General features: G+C 39.6%; 1 protein-coding gene across 1 annotated transcript in view; it reads left to right on the top strand.

Moving 5' to 3' along the window:
* Positions 1-25,425, top strand: part of NRG1 (neuregulin 1) — a 1,119,143-nt gene that overhangs the window by 9,919 nt on the left and 1,083,799 nt on the right. The gene's annotated exons all lie outside the window — the stretch shown is intronic.

Below are 25,425 nucleotides of genomic sequence, written 5' to 3'. Positions count from 1 at the left end.
CCTGTCCATTGCTCCAATCCCCTTCTAATTAGTACTGTATCAGAGGCTGAGTCATTCTGAAATACTACTTTTTTTTTTTTTTTTTTTTTCCTTGAGACAGGGTCTTGTTCTGTCATCCAGGCAGGAGTGCAGTGGCACGATCTTGGCTCACTGCAACCTCAGCCTCGTGGGCTCAAGCAGTCCCCCCCACTTCAGCTTCCTGAGTAGCTGGTATCACAGGCCCATGCCACCATGCGCTGCTAATTTTTATAGTTTTTGTAGAGATGGGGTTTCACCATGTTGCCTAGGCTGGTCTCAGATTCCTGAGCTCAAGTGATCCCTCACCTCAGTTTCCCAAAGTGCTGGAATTACAGGCATGAACCACTTTATTTGGCCTGAAATACTACTTTTCTTAGCCCTTGTTCCCTATTCAAAAAGTTTCAATGGATACACCATAGTTAACATTCAATGTCCTCAACATTCAATGTCCTCCTTAGTCTCAATAAAGCTTTATCTTTCTCACCTTCCAATATGGACACTTAGCCAATCTGCTCCATAAACAGGCCAGGCACTTTCCTAACCCTCCTGTTTCACATATGCCATTTCCTCTGCCTCAATCTCCTTCCACCCTCATTTCTACCCATGGAATTTCTGTCCTTCCTTCTTGGGACAGCTCAAATCCCACTGCTTCCATAATGAAACTAGTAATGATTCCTACCAGAAATACGCACTCTAGAATTTGAACATGGAGCTCCTCTTTCCTGTGTACTTTACACAGGTGCTGTTATAATTTTTCCTTCTGTCATTTTGTGTTTGTTACAATATATGTATTTTAAAATTTTTCTCTGTTCTTGTGTGTCTTGCCTCCCAGGCAGCCAACACTGTTCTTGCATTTGGGCACTTGCAGGGTCTTCAGCTTACTTGCCAGTGAAAAGTGTCCTGGCTTCAGTGTCAGGAGGATCCTTTCCACTTTCAGCTTTGTAGTTCCTGTGTGATTGGGGGTCACTGACTTTATTTACCCGTTTGGGTCTCAGTTTCCTAATATGCAAAATGAGAAGGTAAAATGCCTTTCAAAGTCCATTTAAATTGTATTTGGTCCTCAGAAATGACCCAAACATACAAACCTCCTTTCCCTGGAGCTTTTCTCTTCCTCTCCTCTTATTTGTGTTCTCAGGAGAGTAAATTTGGGAAAACAAGTGTGAAACTCTTAGACACTCTAAGAGAGGAGAAAGAGAGCTTAATGAGAGGGAATCTTCGAGGGAAGGTGTCTCCTTCTTCCTCCAGATCTTATCTCCATTGCCTTTTTGTGTCATTTTGAAAAATATGAACAGTTATTTGTATTTACTGGCATTGTCTTTTCAAAAAGTGAATACCATTGCCTCTGCAAGCCTGTCTTTGAAATGATAAAGTATGATTAATCTACAACTGTATACTTTAAAATGAGAAAATTCAGTCATTTGTGGTGCTAAAATGAAAAATAAAGATTTGAACTGTTTTACTATTTACTATGGATGTATCTTTACAATATAGATGGGGCATTGTTTTGGGTTCTAATAATTAGCACTGTTGCTGAAATAGATGAGGCTGACACAGAGAGTGTGGAGCGCTTGGTTTTCAGGAGGATGGCACCAGTTCTCAGGGAGAGGCTTCTTGCTGAGATGCCAGGGTTGGGTTCTTTCTCAAATTATGATTTTTAAGAAAAGGATGCATTTAAGCCATTTTACACGTAAAATGAGCAATGTTGAAACAGTTGTCAAAGGGGAATAATTTGATCTGACTTTTAAAATTTCTGCATAACAGGTATTGGCAGCTCTATGGTATTGGGGCAGGTTGGGCAGGGCTTAGCTGGGCTAGGTCCATTTTTTTTTTCCTTCAGTTTGATATCTCCGACCCCTGGTGGATTCACCTACTGCGGAAGAGTCAATGCTGCTTATAAAGTATGGTTCCTCAATCTATATCTCTAGCCCAGACTTTTCTTTTTGGCTCTTGATCTGTATGTACATCTAACTACTTACCTGATAACCTATGTCCTACAAACACTTCATGTGAAACATTTTAACCAGTGCCTCATCTCCACTGCCAGTCCCTCTGCACATTTGTATCCTAATAACGACCCTGCCTCGCTGCCAGTGTGATAACCACAGTTATTCCCAGTGACTTCCTTGGTCCACGATTATTTTATGCCAGAGTAGTAGATGCCAAGATAAATTCAGTTAACCCCTCAACATATGGCAGCATTAATATTTTTTTTAGTTACCCCAAACCAGAAACCTCTCCTGCCCCATATCAGATTAGTGACCAGATCCCACTGGTTCTACCTCCTTAACAAATCTCAGATTCGTCCCTTCTTCCCTCACTCCAACTTTGCTGTAATAGATTCGAACTGCAACTGTAACAGCCTCTTTATGCATGGATTCTCTTCCTCTTAAATCCACTTTCTGTACCGTTGCTAGAGTGGTCTTTCTAAAGCAGAAAAGATGGTACTGTGCTTTCACCTAAAGCTTTTCGGTTGACATCAGGATAAAACTTAGACTCCTTTGAATGGCATGTAAAGCCTTTTAGTTTTGTCCCGAGTGTTCTTATCTAGTTCCTTCTCTTGTCTGGAACCTTGTGCTACACTGATGGCATTCTCTACATGGGCCAGGCAGCTTTAGGGCTCCATGGATTTGTACATAGTGTTCTCTTTTCCCAGAATGGTCTGCTTCTCTGTCTACCTGCTCTACCGTCACTACCTATAATTTCAGATTGACTGTCCTTTTGTGGTTAAATAACACTGTATAGCCCTATAATGGATTGTGCTATAGTCTTTACAAATCTTGTTGTAGGATAAAACATGATAACTTAGAGATATGTTTATAGGACATTGTCAAGTGAAAAAAGTGTTATATATTTATGATTGGCTTTTCCCTCCATCCCTCCCTCCCTCCCTCCCTTCCTTCCTCTTTGTCTCTTTTCTCTTTTTTCTTTTTCCTTTTTTCTCTCTCTTCCATCCTCCCTTCTCTTGCTCTCCTCTCTTCTCCTTTCCTTCCCCCTCCCCCTCCCCTCCCCCTCCCCTCCCCTTCCCTCCCCTCCCCCTCCCCTCCCCTTCCCTCCCCTTCCCTCCCCCTCCCTTCCCCTCCTCCTCCCTTTCCCATCCCCTCCCCCTTCTCCATCCCCTTCCCCCTCCCTCCCCCCCTCCCCTCCCCTCTCCCTCCCCTTTCTACCCCCCTCCTTCTCCCCTCCCCCCTCTGTTCCCATCCCCTCCCCTCTCCCTCCCCTTTCTACCTCTTCCCTCCTCTCTCCCTCCCCTCCCCTCCCCTTTTCTTTTTCTTTTCTTACTATCAATCTTTCAATAAAAATAAAAGCCTAGAACTCTATATATGTAAATGTTAACAGTGTTTATCTCTGGGTATTGGGATTATTGATCTTTAGAATTACCTTCATTTTGCATTTTCTAAAGTTTCTATAATAAATGCACATTACTTCTTAAGAAGGAAAATAGTAAATGCTATTTTTAACAGAAAATACTGACTTGTGGCAAGTACTGTATCTTACTTACTTTTGTCTTTTTAGAACATTGCCTTCCTCATGGAGGATGTATTAGTTAGGGTAGGCTAACTGATGTAACAAATGATACCCTTAATATATAACAAATAAAATGCAATAATTTATTTCTACCTAGTGAATGGACAGAACACAAGATGTTCTGGTCCTGACTTTCCCCTGACTAGAACCTGCACTAACACCTGAGGCATAGACAAACCTCACCTCCAGAGCAAATTGCTTGAAATAGGCAGGGTTCCAATTTGTGATGGTCATTTATTTTTAATGGCTTTTCTATTTCCCGAAATGTAGACAAATTTGCCTTTTGCTGCCTCATTGCGGTGGAAGAGCCCCATACCTATATGCAGAGCAGATGATAAAAGGCATCAATGTGTGTTGTAGATAAATAGTGTATTAACTATGTGTAATTCCTTATGTTCAACTTAGCATTTTATGGGTAAGTTTTGTAATAAATCTTTAAAGTTTAATGCTCACTATGTCTAGTTTTGTTTGATACCACTGAAAATGCACAGGGTCAGGCCACATTCACTCTTTCCCTCCCTGGCATGTCAGGACACTTTCTAGAGCTCTGTTTTACAAATCATTTTGATATAGAGACTGTGGAGAAATATTCTCAGGCTTTATCACTGCTGACTTAATTGAGTTTCATGATGCACATTTTTTTTTCTTAGTAGGATAAATTAAAAATTGCTGATAAAGCTGCCTGTAAAAGCAAAATTGTTAGGTTAAACCTGCCAGGTGTATTAAATGTATTGACGAGTAATTTGGCCACCATTTTTAATCACTTTTATTAACTCTCATGTAGTTTTATTTCCAGTAACTTGCTAAATAACTGTCATTATGGACTCAGTCATATTTCTCTTTAAAATACTATTGAAAAGTCCATGAAAATGATTAAAGTGCCAATATCATCCACCTGCTTCCTGTTAGCAAGAATTGTTGGTGATTTTATGATTAGCTGAGTATATGGTTGTGCTTTCTTTGTGCAACCCAGGAGGAAAGGGAACCAGTTCATCCCGGGTGAATAGAGATAATGATTGGGTTTGAAGCCATCTAAAAGGAGTAGTCTTTTGTGCATCTGTATCATGTATGTTATTGTTATGCTCTCTTTAAAGCAGTTTATTAAGTATTGAGAAAACAGGATACTTGAATTCTGTGTAAAGTATAAAGAATCATGATACACATATTGTGCCTTTCAGTCTCATTTTTGTCATTGGCCATTTGGCTTTGTAAGGATCTTGAGAATAAGGTGACTAAAGAATAGTTTAATGCATTGTCTTGCTCGCAGGTCAATACGGGATATATGTCTTCCTTAAAATGGATTAGAAATTTGTTATTACTTTACTTCTCCTTGGCTAGATATGGTGCCTCATGCCTGTAATCCCAGTGCCTTAGGAGGCTGAAGCAGGAGAATGACCCGAGTCCAGGAGTTGAGACCAGCTTGGGTAACATAGTAAGACCCAGCCTGTACCAAAAAAAAAAAAAATTAGCCAGGCTTTGGTGGTGTGTTGGTGTGTTCTTTCAGTCCTAGCTACTCTGGAAGCTGAGACAGGAGGATCCCTTGAGCCCAGGAATCTGAGGTTACAGTGAGCTATGATTGTACCACTGCATTCCAGCCCGGGTAACAGAATAAAACCTGTCTTTAAAAATAAAAAAATAAAAAGACCATATCCAATCCATTTGTATAGCCTCCAAATCCTATTCCTTTCCACTCAGATGTAGGCATTCCCACCCTAAGGGAGAAGTCATTATAGGTGCCATTCTTAGTATGTTGCCTAAATGAATTACAAGAATCATGAGATCGCTAAACTAATGTAGGTAGCTAATAGAAAAAGAGAAGCAGCAAGACTACTTTTTTCATTTACTTATTCAAGCAATGTTTATCAGGCATCTATTATTTGATAGGCTTTGTTCTGATTTCTGGCATGATAATGATGAAGAAATTAGACATGTCCCTTTCTGACCTAAGAAGATAGAATTGTGCTAAGCCTCATAAGGGGAAAGTACAAGGTTCTGGCCAGGTGAACATATAACAGAAGAATCAATCATAGTCTGAAAGATACAAGAAGGTCTTCTTGAGAAAGAAGCATTTCTGATAGAGTGGGGAGGAGGAGGGGAAAGGAGAGGAAAGATTTGCATTCCCAATCCTGGGGCAGTGGGGTGAGGAATAGCAGAAAAGACAGTCAGCACAAAGGAAGCAAGAGTGGGGTCTGAGAGGTAAGGAAAAAGCAGCCATTCTAGACTTTTCAGGATCCTGGACTTTGTCCTAAAAACATGGGAATCTGCTGAAGGATTTTTAAGAATGGGAGTGATATGATTTTCATTTGAAAAACATCACAACTGGTGGTTGTATGGAAAATGGACTGAAAGGGAATAAGAGCCCATGCAGGGAGCTGAGGTAGGGCTCCAACTGAGACTGGATATGCACCGGGACTAGAGTGGGAGCCACAGAGGTGAAGAGAAGTGAAAGACTTGAGATGATTTTTGGAAGCTTCTTTTAGCCTAGACTGCGATGGGCAATGCCTGCAGAGGGTGGTACAGAAGATGGCCCCCAGTGTTCTGGTTTGAGCAAATTGTATGCACAGTAGGTAATGCGATGGCGAATACTGCAGGAGAAGAAGGCTTTGTTCGGTGGATTGTTGACATATCCACGTGGAAATACCAAGTAAGTATGTGAATGTTTGGAGCTGGAAGTCAGAAGAAAATTCCAGGTTGACTTTTTGAGTTTGGTGGTTTTTGGACAAGGACGTGACATTTCTATCTCCATGAAATCGCTGATTGCTTAGGAAGAGTGGGAGAGTGTAAGGAAAAGTGAAGAGAGAAGGAAGCATAAGGAACAGACACCTTTAAAGGCGAAGCAGAAGAGGGAGCAGAGTGATGGGAAAGAAGCAATTAGAAGAGTGAGAGGAAGACCCAAAAAGGATTCAGGAGGGGAGAAGTGGCTGCTGCATCTGAGTCCCTCAAACATTTTGATGGAAGAGGAGGAAGAGAGAGCCCAAACCAGGGCTTTTTGAGTGCTATTGCCACACATTTTAAATGTAAAAGTGCATGTTGCAGTTAGGACCAGTGAGAAGTTAGAAGGCAGTTCTGGCCAATGCCGGAGGTGGAGCCCAGACCCGGAGCAGACTGAAACACTGTTCACCAACTTCCAGGTTGTTAAGATTGGGTTTTGGTAGTATTTTTATTTATCTGGACGTAAGTAGCTCAGAGCTATTTTAAGTACTCTGAGGCTTTTTTTTTTCCTTGGGCTGTGGGGATAAGATTTGGAAGAATGAGTAACTTGAGAGATCTAATGGATAGTTTGTATAAAGATAGGATTTTTCAAAAAAATCATCAAAATTGATTCAGTGTTACTAAAGCGTGCTGAAGGTCACTCTTCTATGTGTTTTTCCCTGAGCTAAGAATTCTTTCCTATGTACTACATAAGCCCCTTCAGTGACAAATTATTGTTCAGATTTTTCTTGGCACCCTGACTTGAGAATTAACTACTATTCATAGTTGGTACCCAGGTCTTATGAGAATACAATGCATTGTCACATAAATACTTGTGAAGTGACATCGATCAATCTAATTTAGAAAACTATTTGAGTCAAAAGGTCCTTGAACCATGTATTAGGTTGACACAGGAGCTCCCTTTATCTGAAGCTGTGACTGAGCATTTTAATGAATGGCAGTCAAAGAATTCAAAGTTATTATCCTGATAGTAACTGCATGCATTTTTCCTACCTATCTATATGCAGCCTTCTTACTGTCTAGGAAGCTGCTGATTTGATGCATTCATAGCTATTATTTGCATAGGGAGTCTGAACCACTGTGGGAAGAACGATTTTGAATTTCCTTTTTTCATTTATTTACTTTGGGTGCAATAATAGTATTTTCATGGAAATTTTTTTTTATGTTGGGTTTTCCCTAATTTTAATACAGAGTAAATAAGCTAAGTGTTGTATTTCTGAAAACCACACATTATAAATTTTTAAAAATGAGGGAAAAGATGAAAATGAAATAAAAAATGGGAAGATAAGTTCTGAAACCTCCGACCCTACCTGTGGGCTCCTCCATCTAGTTGACCATGGAGAACCATAGATAACTTATTGGACCAGCTATTCTGATCTGGGACAGACCAGTGGTTTGTAAAATGAGTTGCACATTAGAATGTGCAGATTCCTGGGCTAGACTCCCAGAGATAATAATTCATGTGGCCCAGGGTTTGTCCTGAGAATTTGCATTTTTGAAAAGCTCTCCAGGGTTTTTTAGCATGCACTTAAGTCTGGGAGCTCTTGGACTTGTTTTTTTTTTTTTTTTTTTTTCAACTAATAAAGTTGAAGGTTCTCTGCACAGGATCAGAAGATGGATAAGAAAAGAGAGAATTAGAATTTACTGAGTTTCTATTATGGGCTGAACATGTTTACGTATCTTATCTCATTTATTCCTTAACACCATCTTGCAAGGTATATCATTTTATTCCAATTTTAACCAGAGATTCAGAAAGGTTTACAAAACTTTAAAGGTCACGCAGCTGCTGGGAGGCAGAACCTTTATTTGCTTTCAGGTCATCTGATCTGCTGTGTTAGAACCACAACAAAGCTGGGAACAAGAAGGTCTGGATAGAATTCTAGTCTTGAGTGAGGTCCTCTTGCCCTCTCTGCCATCATGGGTACCTATTGCTAAAGGTAGACTTTCATATTTATTTTCAAAGAGTGCATAATGGTAGACGAGTTGGGAGGACTGCATATGTTTTGAGAGCAATAAAATCGGATCCACTTGGACAAAACTATGTCTTCAATAGTTCACAGTGAACATGCCATGTTATTGTAACCAGAATTGACATTGTACCTCTAAAAGGCCTACGCTGACAAGTTCATTGTCTGAATGAGGAAACAGCGCACATCACAAAGTTATATTTCCTCAGGAAGGAAATGAGACATGGTGGCATCTAGTCAGGAAAACCTGGCTTCAGGGTGGACTTGGGACATGAATTAAGGGTCAGGCCTTGGCTCCTACCTCTCACTCTGTTACTCATGACCTTGGGAACTCCATATTTCTAAACTTTGTTTTTAGTTTTCTCTTTGTAAAATGAGAATGATGTGTCTCTCTCGGATCAGTGAGTGCCAGCTGAGATCACGTCTGTAGAGCACTTAGGCTCTGGTAAGTGCCTTCGTTGTTTGTTTGTTTTGAGACAGATTCTTGCTCTGTCGCTCAGGCTGGAGTGCAGTGGCACAATCACGGCTCACTGCAACCTCCACCTCCCTGGTTCAAGCGAAACTCATGCCTCAGCCTCCTGAGTAGCTGGGATTACAGGCATGCACTACCATGCCTGGATAATTTTTCTAGAGACAGTGTTTCACTATGTTGGCCAGGCTGGTCTCGAACTCCTAACCTCAATCAATCTGCATGCCTTGGTCTCCCAAAGTGCTGGATGACAGGTGTGAGCCACTGCACCCAGCCACAGTAAGTGCCCTTTTAATGTTAATCAGGAGAGGGAAGGGAGGGTGACTCTGCAGCAGGATTCAGTGGAGCTGGAGATACAGATTAGCAATAGAAGCAGAATCAAAGATGAATCTCGACTACTTGATTGCTGTGCTCTTCATTCTCTTAGGAACCCAGCGGTTCTCCTAACATGCGTTCCAAGGGTCCTTTGACCGAGTGCTGCTGCAGGTGTGGTTTGTGGGTCAGCAGTGTTGTAACACCCCGGTGCTCATTAGGACTGCAAATTGCCAGGTCACCTGCAGAGCTACCGTTCTCCAAGAGTTTCTCATGCTCACTGAAGTTTGAGAAGCACTACTTTAACAGGCAACCTCCTTCAGGGTGAATCATGTCTGGAGAAGTTGCTTGGTCAGAGTCCAGGCTCAGCCATCCTGGCTCTGCAGCGAGGGTTCCGTCACCAGAACACCCTGCATTTGTGGTGGGAGCAGCAGCAGGTGGAAGACACTGAGTGGAAACGAGAATCTAGAGAGGGAGAGAGAGAGAAAAAAAAAAACTTTCCCAGAAAAGTTAAATGATAGCATGACCTTTCCAAATGGACTTTGGGAGATGGCACCACAACTGAGCAATAATGAAATACCAAGGAAGGAGACTCCTTAGAAGAGCATCTGGGAACCATGCACCTCGCGACAAGAGGTGATGCAAGGAAGGGGGTGAGAGTATGAACTGAGGCTCCCCGAGGCAGGACGGGGGATACCTCCTCTCTGAACTCATGCTGAGCCTGACCCTCACCAGCAACAGATTGGGTAGGAGCTTTTGGGGCGGGTAATTGAAATGACTTTGTTAGCAGAATGACTCTGAAGGGAACCTTCCAGCAAACACAGGAAAAAAAACAGTCTGCCCGATTCCACTTGCTTAACTGGAGAGTATTGTGGTTGCCTAAACATTTTGGGCTCAGGGTTTTGGAAAGATTTCTTGTCTCGCTGCATGCTCTGTGGAACCAGGCTGAGGGCAGAATTTTTGCATTTAGAATATCTTAGGGGAAGTGGGCAAGATGAAAACCAACCTTTTGTAGCTACCAAAAAGTGGACACAATTCTGCTTTCTGTCTTCTCCCTACGAACTTGGGTGTATTTGATGTGCTTGCTCTGTGCTAAGCCCTTCCTGTCTCTTGCCTCACTAAATCTTGACAATAACCCCAGAAACTGGCATCATTATACTTATTTTGCAGATGTAACTGTCTCAGAGCAGTTGTGGAATTTGCCCAAGACACACAGCTAAGTGAGTGGTGAAGCTGGAATTCAGAACCAAGTTCAGTTTATTAGAAAGTTTCCTTATATACTACATGCAGAAATGAAATACAATATATGTGACAACTATTATAATATAAATAACAAAAGTTACAGGATTTTCTCCTTGCCCTCTCTAATTCAGTAAGTACTCGTTGATTATTTACTGCTTCTGGTATGCTATGATTGATTACTGTTCTGTGGGTTATGGGGAAGTTTGAGGAATTTATAATACAGCTGGGGAGAGAAGACATATTCATGCTTGACCAGGATTAGGCCCTCATATCCCACAGGTGTTCAAAGGCGAAGGGACCTCTGCTGGGGCACATCAGGGAAATCTCTAGGGAAGATATTGATTTGACATAGCACTTTCTGGGTAGATAGAATTGTGTTTCATTTTGTTTGCAGTGTGTGTTAAAACTGCAGGGTGTGTTAAAACCATTTGCAGAAGCAAGTTGCATATGTTACTCATTTTGATTTGGAAAAACAATTGAAACAGGGAGGGTCTTATCATTTGCAGCATCTTTGGATAACGTCTGTATTAACAAAACTCAGGCTTAGCAGCTTGGAGATAATTAAATTCTCACTAAAGAAATTCACTAAATGGAAAAGAATTTATTTCCGGTTTTCTTTCGGATGTAGACATGTATATCAACATTTTTCCTTGGAAGAAGTGTGATTTCTTTTTTAGTAGGAGAAAATAGAATTACATTCTGGTTCAAATTCTATTATTAGAAACACTTTTGTTTTTATCTTGAGGTTTTCTTATATACTCTTGGGAGTCTGTAGTGATATAGTCATCTTCTATATTATTTGGTCATCATTCTTTTAAATTCACATTTCTGGTCTCATTTATAATTGTTTTTGCATTTTTTATTGCTAACATTTAATAGTGACCACCATTAAAGCTATTGCAGTACCTAAGTATATTATAAATTTTTCTGACATGTTACCGCTTCTGGATTATAAACTGGAAAGTAATTAAGATTCTTGTTCTTGTTGTAATGCTATTATGGTGATGATTTAGTATTTCCCCAGTTTATGTAACATAGTCTTTTTCCATATTTGTATGTTTCTTTGTTTGCCGGACAGGGTATTTTAATGGTTACCTCTAAATGGAATAAACTCATGGAGCTGTTGATTTGAGAAATCCCTCTATAATGCCTTATTAATCTATTTAGCTCCCAGACATTTCTTAGCAGATCAAAGGAATTTCCCAGCCACTCCCAGAGGTCTGACCGCCTTTTATCTGTCTTAATGAAGGTAATTAAAATTCCTCAGCTTATAAGAGTCTGGTCCTGGACCTAGGTGAATTAGTCCCTAGCAGAATCTGAAAGAGGACTGCAGACAAGCCACATCTATTTTTAAATCTTTAACCTTATATTTCAGTAGGTGCTGATTAAGGTAGTTCCTGCAATGTGAGGGCAAACATAGGTTGCCAATATTTTAGGGAAATACAGGTTCTTCTTTTATAAACTCTGATGATTATTCTGATTCTTGTGTTATTCATTTGAAATGAGTCTGCAATACACACACTTTGTGTATGTAGGAATGAAGCAAATACATCTCTAACCAATTAACCAGTTTTGTCCTTGATTTCTACTGATAGTTTTATAGCAAATTACTTTATACAAAGTTATTAATTAAATGCTCTTTAATGATATCATCTAAACAATGTCCTCTGATATCTACAGTTTAAATCCTCAACAAAATGTTAAAAGTGATGGAAAAAGTCTTTGATATAGCATCACTTAGGATCTCCATATATGTAGTTGTTTATTGAACAAATATGCTTTGAGCACTTATTATGAGCCAAACACTGGTCTAGGTGTTACAGAGACAGTGCTGAACAAGGACCTTGCCAGTATGCTGCATATTCCCATGTACAATCTGTCAGCTTAGCTAGAATCTTAAAGGCCATCTTTTCCTCAAAGTAGTTTCTGAAATGAAAAGAATCATTTAAGGATTTAATCTGAGTTCTAGTCTTTTCCCTGACCACACAAAGGGCCTCAGGGAGAAAAAGGAACAATAACAACAATACCTTACTAGAGCAAAATGACTTCCATTATAGGACATGGTCTGGCACTTCCAAGATAAATGAAGCTGTAAAGTTAAGTTGTGCAATTAATGGACAGAGACAGGTAATTTGTGGGCATGGACGAAGTTTCCAAATATTCACAGCACTGAGTGATCAAGAGCTCTAAGTACCATTTATGCACTTTTTTTTTCCGTACATTTTACATTAAGAAAAAAACCATATAGGTTGATGTTAAGCAGCTGAAAATAAACTGTCCTTAAAACAAAACGAACAAACAAAAACCACAGCACTTTTCCTGATGAATGAAGGACTGTGAGAAAGCTATAATGGGTTTAGCCAATGGACTTTGCAGCATTGTTTTAAAAAGATGAAGAAAAGAATGTTGAAGACTTTGCATTTCCACTGCCTACCCGGTGCACCTGCCATTCCTGCATTTCTGGGTTTCACTTTTGTCCATCGCTAGCTCTCATTTAGTCTGCAAATGTCTGAGTATCTTCCATGTTCCAGGACCTGTTTATATGGGAATGATACAATGGTAAATAAGTCAAGGTCCTCATCTTTCTGGCCTCATCCTACCAACTGAATAGGTGCTAGTGGAGCCTTGCTGTGTGTTTTGTATAGGATAACTGAGTGAAAGTCCTCTTCAGGTAGATTTCATCATCTCCACTTCGATGGAATACATTTGTGAATGTTAGAAGTACTTGTAGATCTGAGAAAAAAAAATACCAAGGACTTACTGTTGGGATGAGGAAGAGTAAATAGGGAAATAGGGAAATTCTTTGGGTTCCTCTTCTCATCCTCCTTACAACTTCTCCCGCTGATAAGATATTTAGTCCTATGGTTGACCAGGCTATCATTTATTAGGCCCTTCTTTCCATGCCTGTGGCCAAGCCCTGCCTGGGCTTGTATTACCAGGGATGGCCCTACATGCTCCTTGCCTACTGTTCACAGAAGGCCCTCTTGTCTTCCCTACTCACTATGTGGATAGAACACTCAGGCAATGGGACACCAGGGCTCTGTGCGTGTTGCCTGTGCCAGTGTTCTGAGAAGCTCCATGAGACTGGTTTGGTGTAAGGGCTGTTGATCTGCTCCACAAACCCAGAATAAATTGGATTGGAAAAGTAGGAAACCTCATGTTGCTTTCATGACTAAGCTTTGTATGCCCAAGCACTGTTTACCAAAGAAGTTCTGGATTTGGAAGTAGTTAAATACTCAAAACATATCCAACTATTTATGAAAATGATGCTTATTGTTCTGTGTTTATTTCTCTCAGCAGGGAAGCCCAGAGAGCAGGGGAGATGAGGAGTAGGTTGTGGAATCAACACCCTTCCCCTGCTTCCAAACCACCAATACTGCCCAAGGAAGGTCCAGTCTTTGTTGGGTGCCTATTATGCATTTAGCTGTGGATGAGGGCATATGTGTGTCTTATATTCCTGCTTACATTATGGATAGGAGATTGAAAGTCACGCTTCTTTGGGTGTCCCACTGCACCCCAAAGTGTATTTTACATAAAGCATTAATAATTGTGCTTTTTTCTCCAAATGGGGGAAATAGTCAGGCCAAGGGCACTAATCATGGGTTTCTGTGATTGCACACATTTGGGCATTTTCTCTTTTGCTCTTCTGCCTCTTTTCTGGAGGATGTTCTAACCATCTTGTAGAGTTAGGAGTCAGGCTGTTGTGGGGCAGAGGGCTGGGTTATGTCCAGTTAGTGGGCAGGCATGTAGATTTTACCTTGCTTTTGAGTAGGTGAGGGATTCTCCCAAGTACTTTTCTCTTTCCTTTGTGGTTAGTTTTCTTCTCCCATTCTTCTATTCTTTTCCATCTTTGGAGCTATGAATCGGGAGGAGGGTACTGCAGGTTGCTATTATAATGGCAAAAAAAATTAGAGAGAAAGCAAAGAGAGTAGGTAGGTGTACTCAACACCTACCTACCATCTAGTACCAAACTTTTCACCAACTACGTGCCCTCTTCATCATTCCCCTCCTTCCTTCTGCAACAGGGAGAGGCAGGCACCGGTAGATTCCTTTGTAGTCAAGACTTAACATAATTAGAAATTCTTCCTAAAGGAAGAAGCTATCAATTAGCTAATTATACTTTTCCTATTTCAAATTTGTTGGACTTCTTTGAAGACTGGATGATTTAAATGAGTAGGGAAGGGCTTACCTGGGTGGAGGGAAGCAGGCAGTAGCTTGGAGTGGGAGGAAGGTTGGAAATATGAGTGAGAGAAGACATCATCGATAGTGAAAGGTTGCAGAGAAGTTGCCCAAGAACTTCTTCAGAGCCAGATGGAGGAATTTGTTCTACTGATTCTCAAGAAGAATTGAGAGTTCTTGCAGCAATTGTTAGTATCTGTTTTTGTAACTTCTCTATAACCTCTTGTAAGGTAATCAGTATACCTGATACTTGAATTCCATTTACCATTATAATGAGAAAGTAAATTGTTTTATTAGATTCTTTGAACCCAGGGGCAACACAAGAAAGGAGGATGGAACAGTGTGTAGAGGGGGATGGCAGTTGATTTGCAAAATCAGGCATGGCAATTCTGAACTTTTATTGGAGAGGAAAAAGGAACGAGCCATGGTTAACTGGCAAAACTCAATCATATTACAGGTTAATCAAGGTCATAGACTGTGTGCTTGGTACTGTGGAAGGTAAAGTGATATAGGAAGCATGGTCAATGACCAGTCAGCTTGTAAGCTAAATGTGGAGGCACCCGGACCATGGAAAATAACTATCCCACAGGATTATTTTTGGTAAAATGTTAAATGAACAGGTTATAGATATAAATGACTTAAGGATTCGAGAGAAGTAGAGCTCACTTCTACTGGAAGTGTGAGAATAAGCTTTTGTTAAGGGGAATGGGTTGGATGTGGGCCTCCAAGGGTGGATGGGACAGAGAGTTGTCAGTAGACATGAGTATGGGGTGCTGGGTTAGGCACTTTACACATCACAGTGTGGATACAACATCCTGGAAAAACTCTGTCACTCCCATTTTATAGTAAGGAAACATAGGCTCAGAACGTATAAATATATAACCAAACTTCCTCAACCATTGACAGGACATGTCATGGCTGGATTTCAGACTTAAGGCCTCTGGCTCCAAATCCATCCTATTCCAGTACCAGCTTGCCTTTATGACAGTCTTTGCACAGAAATGCTCTGAGAACAAGAAAGCAAGTATGTTGCACCCAGGATGGAAACCACATCATTTTGGTGATGGTACAGGTCATTTGGGAAAAAATAAGTGATGAGTTTGGAAAAGTGATCTAGGGTTGGAAAAATAGTCTAGAGCCATTGAAGGGAATCCAGGCAGAGAAGGAGGTCAGCTGAACTATGTTCTAGAGAAAAGAACTACAAAAGGAATGATTTTGTAGATATGGCAAAAAGGTTTACTTAACCTGTAGCATTTTAAACTTTATTACTTTGAGCCTAGATCTGCATCTGAAAATCAATGATTTACATAGTCAACCTTTATGAAAGTTTTCTTTGATTAGTCAACCTAGAAAAGCATAGGCTTTACTTTTTAAACTTTTTATTTCTCGTGGTTGTGTTTTGTTGCATTGTGTTCATCCTGGATGCTTTAATGAAGTGGCATGATATGGCCCAGGGCTCTCATCTGTTTAATTTTGCTAATTTGCACCATTTTCAAATGAGTTTCCTCGGCTGCAGGGGCAGCAGCCGAGCATGAACACTGCTGAAAGGAATTTCAGTTACACCTCTAGTGCCACCTCTGGGGCCCCCGGATAATTTTCTTATTGTGTTTTTGCCGTGTGGGAACACGGCCACGTTGTTTACAATTGAAATATAGTTTTTAAATGTGTCTCCTACCGTGTTTTTATAGAAAGAGAGCCTCTTTTCCTGGAAAATAAAACACCATTGATTGAACCAACAGCCCTTTGAAAGGACTTTAATTACTGCATTAATTACAAACTTCAGGATAAACCAGGGCCCAGTAGTAGTGAACCATGAGCAGATTTCTGAGCTGCTTTAAAGAAAATGTTAAAAGCCTTTTAGATTTAAGAGGCTGGAATTGAGAGATGGAGGTGGACACGTGGGAGACATTACTTTCTTCAAGCTATAAGTTTTGCATTAAAAGAATCCCCTTCCCTCTCTGATTTGTGATTCTTGGGAAAGCTCCAATGACTGATTGCTCCAAGGCCTCAACATTTTCTAACCTGACACTGAAGAAAGAGAGGAAAGTGGGGAGGCGGTCTAAATGTTGTAGAGTAGAACTCCAAAAAGTAGGTCACTGGGAAAAAAATACTCTTGAAATAATCCTTTAACATGATCATCTTCAAAATGCTCTTTTTATTCTGAAGAAAAAGAAGAAAGAAAAAGGCAAGCAATTTGTTTCTCTGGCAAAACATTCACTGGTGTGTTTTCATTCAGTTACTTCGATGGTTGGTTACTGGGCACATTATCACAATGTGAGTATGGGTTTGAGAACTACTATAAGATTCTCCAAGTCACTATGATTATCTTTTCCAGAGAAAGTAACTCATTAAATACTGAAGTGACATGATGAAATTGAATGCTCCATCTCAGTGGTTTATTCAGAATGGGGTCTTCCATCTGGCATACTTTTGACAGGTTTCTGCCACATGTGGCATTTCTGGCAGGTCTGAGGGTGGGTTTCACATTCTAAAATGAAACTGGCAGTTGCACATGTTTCCCTGGTTTACAACTTTTTAGCACTTATTATGTGCCTAATAGTGCTCTAAAACCATTAACATGTTAACTCATTTAATCCTTACAACCATTTTGTGAGGCAGGAACTATTATAACTATTTAGCAGGTGAGGAAACTGAGCCTAAGCAAGGGCATGATGGAGAGCAGGCTGTCTGGCTCCAGTGTCTACTTAATTCTAACCAAGCACTGGAGAAGACAAAGACATTCCTCTCAATTCATATCACCTTGAATATTCATTGACAGTTGATGACTGTTAGTCTTCCCTCTCTGCACAGACTCAATCAGTCAATCAATTAATCAATCAAATAGTGAATTACCAATGTTCTGGGCACAAGATTAGGCATTAGGATCTGAGAAAAGATCCCCTTCCTACATTAGAAGTTCCCAATCTAATATGGAAGATGGATAAGCAAATAGGGTGCCAGAGGTTGGAGCTTCTGACTCAGATTTGGGAGGGTTCATTTATCAATTCATTATTATTATTACTATTTTTGAGACAGAGTATCGCCCTGTTGCCCAGGCTGGAGTGCAGTGGCACAATCTTGGCTCACTGCAACCTCTGCCTCCAGGGTTCAAGTGATTCTCCTGCCTCAGCTTCCTGAGTAGCTGGGATTATAGGTTCGGGCCACCACGCTGGGATAATTTTTGTATTTTTAGCAGACAGGATTTCACCATGTTGGTCAGGCTGGTCTTGAACTCCTGACCTTGTGATCTGCCCACCTCAGCCTCCCAAAATGCTGGGATTACAGGTGTGAGCCACCGTGCCTGGCTCAATTCCTTATTTTAACAAAGTGTAATGCTAGTATATGTCAAGCACTGTGAATGATTCCCCCATCCCCCCTCCCTCAGTGGTTACAGTCTGATTAGGAGAGATGGACAAGCAAGCACCATGTTGCATTTTGGTGTGATAATTGCTATGATTGTGGGCAAGTACATGCAGAGATACCACATTTGTAAATGTACCAAGGGAGGTAGTGGCCTGTTCAGGGAACTGCACTGTGACTTAGCATGGCTGGAGGGTCCAGTATGAGCAGAGAGAAGGTAAGAGGTGAGGCTGCAGGAGGCCCAAGAAGGGGTTGGGAATCAAGGGCATTGTTTGCCATTTCAGAGACCCTAGACTCTCTTAAGACATTGAGAATGTTACCTTGTACCCAACATTAAGAGTTCCTTTTCCTCCAAGCTCTCAGGTCACTTTAATTGAAAAGTGGAAAACCAGAATGAAAGAGTAACCTAAAACTAAGTAATGATAGGACATTGCAAATTTCAGAAGATTGGAAATGACTGCTTTCATTTAGAGCTCATAGCTATTTTCTCATTGGAGATAGACTAAAGAAGAGAGGTCCATATCTGTGTCTATTTCTGGGATATTGGCTCAGCAATAAAGATATTAGAAAAAATAAAGAAAATGATGGGGTTAAAAATCAACACATGGCACATTAATTTTTGATTCTTCTATTGGAAGGATGATCATATTTCAAGGTCAAAATATGAAGCAATGAGATTTATAGAGAGAAAATTTATGAGTGGATATTTGAAAATTTTCTATAAGCAAGCACTGAGAACATTACAAAGCTCCGAGATTTGTAATTTTCAAAATTACAAGGAATGTAGTAGAATTGGATAATGGGTTGTGGAACCTCTTATTCTTGGATCATTGGTTAAGATGATCCCAGATTGGCAATAATGGAAATTTATTTCAATTTTATGTCTGCTCAGTGGCTGAAATGAAGTGGGTTAATAGGTGCAGTTTTGCTTTTTGTGGAGGAATGGCCCAGTCACAGAAATCCCTAAAGCAAACTGGCCTTCTTTATATCTCCCCAGATGTTTTTCCAGGATAAGTAGTCACAGAGATATCTCTTTGTCTTGGATTTCCTTTTTATTATGTGTCAAAATGGACAGTGTACCAAGAGTACTATTCAAAGTGTGAGACTAATCTCATTTTATTGTGAAATTCAATGGATCACAAAGTACCGTGTCCCCAAACAAAAATAGACGACTGGAAAATTGAAGACTAGATATTTGGAACTGACCAAGTGCGGGAGGAAGCAGTGGGAAGGGGTGGAGTCCTGGCTTTCTGCCATGTTACCCTAAAGTCCTTTTTATCTTTGGTCTTATATTTCACCTGAGTAGTAGGTATTGTAAAAAGTATCTGTTTTTTTTACAAGTTTGTATACACAGTTCCTGGTATAATGCATGGCATACAGCAGGAATTCAGTAATTATTGAAGGAGTTAATGAACGGTATCATCAGCACAGAATAGTTTGGCTGCGTTAGGTATCATCAGACTCCTACAGAGTAGGTATCTCTTATGGGAAGTGCTTAGGACCAGAAGTGTTTTGGATTTTTGATTTTTGTGGAATATTTGTTTATACATAATGAGATATAGAGGGGATATGACCTGAGTCTAAACATGAAGTTCAGTTATATTTCATAAACACCTTCTACACGTAGCCTGAAGGTAATTTTAGGTAATATATTTTTTTCTTTTTTTGAGACAAGGTCTCGCCCTGTGACCCCAGGCTGGAGTATAGTGGTGCGATCATGGCTCACTGCAGACTTAACCTTTTGGGCATAAACAATCCTCCTACACCAGCCTGCTTTGTAGATGGGTCTACAGGTCTGCACCACCACACCCAGCTAATTTTTGTATTTTTTTTTTTTTGAAACAGAGTCTTGCTCTGTTGCCCAGGCTGGAATGCAGTGGCACAATCTTGGCTTACTACAACCTCCACTCCCCAGGTTCAAGCGATTCTTCTGCCTCAGCCTCCTGAGTGGCTGAGATTACAGATATGTGCCACATGGCTAATTTTTGTAATTTTTGTACAGATGGGGTTTTGCCATGTTACCTAGGCTGGTCTCAAACTCCTGGGCTCAAGCAACCCTTCTGCCTCGGCCTCCCAAAGTTCTGGGATTATAGGTATGAGCCACTGCACTCAGTCTTATACAGTATTTTTAATAATTTTGTGCATGAAATAAGGTTTGTGTACATTGAACTATCAGAAAAAAAATATCACTGTCTCAGCCTCCCATGTAGACAATCTGTGTTTTTTTTTTTTTTGGCAACACTATTATTCTTTACTCAGAATTTATATGCTACTGATAAGCTTTGTGTTCTTATACTTGCCCACACATAAGTACTTAATAGCAAAAAATATGACGTGCATATCCGGTGTGCACAGAGAAGATACATCACAGCTGAAGGAGGCTGGGAGGGCCCTTTTTCCCTTGGGGACATTGAATAAATTGTGTGCGTGCACCTGTGTTTTGATTGCGACTGGTCACATGAGGGTTGGGTGTAGAATTTTCCACTTGTGGCATCATGTTGGTGCTCAGGATTGTCATATGCTGGAGTATCTCAAGGTTTCTGGTTTTCAGATGAGGTATGCTCAACTCATATAGAGATAAGGAATCTTGGTATAACATGTGCTTTATAGAAAGGAAAACTTTAGGCCTCAGTTGTAGATTTGGAGAAATTCAGGACTAAGACATTTCTGTGTGTTTAGTTCCTTTTCATTTTTAATTTCCTACCACCCTCCCTAAGGCAGCTTTCATCTTTTTTTCTCAAAGCTCTGCAAGTCATTGAAATAATTTTCCATGTTATTGTTTAGAAAAAAAAATTACTAAAAACCACCCATCCAGCACTGAGTCCTTGCTCACGGGGGTCACCACTGCTGTGTTCTAGTTCCTTTCCTTTCTTTTTGTTCACTGGCCCGTCCTGTCCAATCCCTGAGCTCCTACACTGCAAGCCTTTCTTTTTATTTTATGTTTTACCCTCTCCCAACCTGACTTTATCCCTTCAACAAAAGATCGTTAATAAAACTTGCATTGCCATTACCTCATAGGTATTTCATTTAAATCATATTATCTGTGTATCTGAAATCAGGAAGATATCAAAAGGTGGTAAACAGGAAATGGGATTATTGGCACAAATGTACGACTGTACAGCTGAGAGTTGTAATTCTTTTTGATTTATTTTAATTTTTTTTGTAGAAAATATACCTTCTGACACAGATGCTCAGAGAGAGGGATCTTAAATGGTTTCATATGAATATCAAGATTGATTCCCATTGTATTTTGGCACTCAGTATTAAGTTAGTATCTCTCTGATCCTGACGGGAGGTGGTACTAGGTGGGCAGTGTCTTGAAAACCAAGAGAACCAGGGCCTCACATTCTTTCACTTTTTTTTTTTTTTTTTGCAACTTTTATTTTAGGTTCAAGGGGGTACATGTGCAGGTTTGTTACATAGGTAAATTGCATATTGCAGGGGTTTGGAGTACAGATAATTTTATCACCCAGGTAATCAGCATAACACTGGATAGATACTTTTTCAGTTCTCGCCCTCCTCTCACCCTCAGTACACAAATAGGCCCCAATGTCTATTGTTCCCACCTTTATATATAAGTGCACTGAATGTTTAGCTCCCACTTGTAAATAAGAGCATGCAGTATTTGGTTTTCTGTTCCTGTGTTAATTTGCCTAGGATTATGGCCTCTGCCTCCATCTGTGTTGCTGCAAAGGCCAGGGTCTCAGTCTTTTAATCACTGTTAGGAACTCAAATACACAAACAAAAAATAACTTGAGTTTTGAGAGGTGTTTTCTACTAGACACTTTCCTTTGAAGTTTGTATGTGAATTCCTAGAGAGAAAGTGTGTTGAGGAAGTGCAGTAACCTATTCTGCGGTGAGAGAAGAAGACAGGCTATCAGGGAAAAAATAGATAAAAACATTTTTATTTATTTCTCTTTGTTTGTTTTTAAAGTATCTGTTTTCTATAAAAACTAGCCAGGCATGGTGGCATGTGCCTGTAATCCCAGCCACTCAGGAGGCTGAGACAGAATCACTTGAATGCAGGAGGTGGAGGTTGCAGTTAGCTGAGATCACACCACTGCACTCCAGCCTGGGCGACAGAGCAAGACTCTGTCTCAGAAAAAAATAAATAAATAAAAATTAAGTATCTGTTTCCATATATATGCTACAATACATCCATTATGTAGCTGGCAAACTTACCAGGGAGAAGTGAATCATCATGTATACTTCAGCAGCAATTTGTGAATTGGTTTGTTTCTAACGGATGCACATGTATTTTGGGTTTCACTCTTAGTTTTCACTCTGGTTAAAATGCTTAATAAGTCTTCTTCCTTCTTAAAGACAGAGCAGAGGCAAACACAAGTCAAGCTTTTGTTCTAACCAGTAGATTTATAATTAATGACTTCTGTTGATTTAAGAAGCTTTCTGAACAATTCTTGGAATGCAGTGGTGGCATCATGAAAGGAGCATGGGGAACATTTCTGTGAGACAGAAGTAAGATTTCGGGAGATGGAGGAGTTCACAGACTATCATTAATTTTACAGGAAGAGAAAATCAGTAGGAAAAAAGATACATACAAGAAGATGACTTCTGGATTTGATGAACTGTTCTCAATAGCAGAAAATAGAGTTGTTTTCAAAACATGGGTTAGGTCTCTCACAATCTATTAGAAATAAAAAAGATAGCAACATAGAGATGAAAAGAGGAAGAGAGAAGGAGGATTAAGATTGACTGTCAAGGCCGGGCGCGGTGGCTCACGCCTGTAATCCCAGCACTTTGGGAGGCCGAGGCGGGTGGATCACGAGGTCAAGAGATCGAGCCCATCCTGGTCAACATGGTGGAACCCCGTCTCTACTAAAAATACAAAAAATTAGCTGGGCATGGTGGCGTGTGCCTGTAATCCTAGCTACTCAGGAGGCTGAGGCAGAAGAATTGCCTGAACCCAGGAGGCAGAGGTTGCAGTGAGCTGAGATCGCGCCATTGCACTCCAGCCTGGGTAACAAGAGCGAAACTCCGTCTCAAAAAAAAAAAAAAAAAAAAAAAAAGATTGACTGTCAAAATGATGTTACATACAAGAATGTATTGAATGTCACTATTAGAAGAGATCTTACTGTCATTAAATTTCCTATCTATTTGGATTTGCTTATCTTAAACGTTTTTCAGTTGTCAGTGTGAGAAATGTTTGCTATCTAGGTGTTTTTTCCTTCCTGTTAAGTATCAGCACAGTGTAATTCGCCATAGTTGGATAGGGTCGTACTGAGAATGTTTCCTACCTCAGCAAGCCTAATGTGTGAGTGCTTTTTGGGCCGATTTTCTTTTCCATTTCTACCATTAACAATGTGTTAGACACTTAGTTTGGTGGTAGACGAGCCATTAGATCAATATTCCCAGAAGGCAGGCATTATTTATTCCATTAAAAAATGACATATTCATTTAACAAAGATGGAATGCAGATAGTTTCACTGAAGCCGTGAGTGTGATAAAGGCTATGGACAAAAGATTCCTGTGAGGTAACCATCTGGACCAGTTTAGGTATTAGAATTTCTGAGGTTCTTAACAAGAGCTGTGCCTGCTAGCTCATATTTTAGAACCCATGTGCAGGAAAATTGAGGTTGGATTTTAAAAAGATGGCTTATAGAACAGGAAATATGTGTCTTCAGAGCAAATGATGACTTAATATTATTAGCTCAATACTTTGTAAGAATACTGATTTTTTTTGGTCAAATAACCTATATATTTTCTTGAGGAGGATGGGTTTGTAAGAAAAAATTGCAATAATTAAACTGAATATACAACAAGGAAAAATAATTTAACTATTATGATGACTCATTTAGTTGGCATCCTCAGGTAATGAGGTGCTCTAATTTTCCTGAGAGCAGAAATACATCCCTTTAAATGATAAAGCATTTTATCTTAATCTTTGAAGAATATATTTCCAAGATATATTTTGCATTCTCTTGTGTCAAAAGTATGCTTTACAATTTATGAGGCTAGAATCATAGTTTTTTTTAGAGTTAAAAAAATCCTGGGAGATCTTGGAAAATAATATTACCACATTGGTGTGCAACATTCTTGTCTCTGATATATGAGGTTTTGATTAGATGATAATCAAGTTTCCTGCTTGCTCTAACATTCTCTAAATAAAAAGTCATTTATGTTTTAAATTGTAGTATATTCAAGAATCAGCTAGGGTTCTTGTTAAACCTGCAGATACTCAGACATCATCCCTAGAGGTTCTGATTTAGTAGATTTGGAGGGAGACAAGAGAATCTGTATCATAAATAATCACCTAGAGGCATTCTGATGATCTCATTTTGAGAAACACTGATTCTCTTTCCACTTTTATATAACAAACGCCATTACTTTGCTGGCCAAGTGGTCCTTGAAAAGATCATTGCTGCTTTACTGTCAGTGGCATTGAGTTGTGAGGGGCTGATGAGACCCTAATAACTATACTTCGGTAGTCTTTGCTTCTGAACCTTTTCTCAGTATTACCTGCCACTTTGTTAATGTTAGCTACTGAGGAAAACCAGATCATCAAGCTTATTAAATCAGATGCCCTGTATGTGTACATTTAATAAGTCATTGAGTTCTAATTTTAGGCCTGGGTAGAAGCAATGGAAGGACTTTACATTTTCTCCTGTAGACTAAAGTGCATGCATTTAGCGGTGACCATTATATTCCCTGTTTGAAGGTCTTTTACTCTTTTATCATGTTCAGGTTGTTTTAAGAAAGTCAAGTTTTCTAGAAGCATGACACCAGAATAAGTGACACATTACTCTATAAATACCTAAATTTTCATGGTGAGATTCATAGTCAGGGTTGTCTATGACTTTAAAACATTTTTTTAAAAATTTAAATATACCGTAAAATTCTCCTTTAAAAGTATAGAATTCAAGGTTTTTTGGTAAAATCTGTAAATTTAGAGTTGTGTGAAACTATCACCATAATCTAATTTTAGAACATTTCCATCACCCCCCAAAAGAAATCAGGTAACTTCTGTTCCTACTCCTAAATCCATTCAATCAATAATTTACTTCTTATCTCTATAGATTTACCTTTTCTAGACATTTCATATGAATGAGATCATGCAGTATGTGTCCTTTTGTGTCTGATGTCTTTCAATTAGCATAAAGTTATTGAGGTTCGTTCATGTTTTAGCATGAATTACATTGGCAAAATAATATTCTGTTGTATGGATTCACTACATTTTATTTATCCATTTACCAGTCAATGGACATTTGGATTGTTTCTACTTTTTGATTATTACGGCTAGTGTGTTCAAATCTTTGCACAGACATATATTTTAATTCTTGAGTAGTTTTACCTAAGAGTAGAAGTTCTGGGTCATATGGTAAATCTGTGTTTCAAGATAGTAGTTTCAAATGTTACAGTTCTACCTGCAATGCTTAAGGGTTTCACTTTCTGTACATCCTTGCCCATACTTATTATTATCGGATACAAGTCTCTTATTGGATATATGATTTTCAAATACTTTCTCCTAGTCAGTGACTTGCCATTTACTTTCTGAATTGTGTCCTCTGAAACACAGTATATTTTATTTTGATGAAGCCCAATTGATCTTTCATCAATGCATTTTAGTACTTTTTAATAAAAAGAATCTTTAACCCAATACTCAAAGCTTCTTGAGGCTTACTC

Source organism: Aotus nancymaae, unplaced genomic scaffold, assembly GCF_030222135.1.
Source record: "Aotus nancymaae isolate 86718 unplaced genomic scaffold, 86718_ANA_hifiasm-v0.15.2.pri h1tg000079l, whole genome shotgun sequence".
In the NCBI taxonomy this organism is placed as follows: domain Eukaryota; kingdom Metazoa; phylum Chordata; class Mammalia; order Primates; family Aotidae; genus Aotus; species Aotus nancymaae.
The sequence above is the reverse complement of the archived record's forward strand: the minus strand, read 5'-3'. Positions and strand labels throughout refer to the sequence as shown.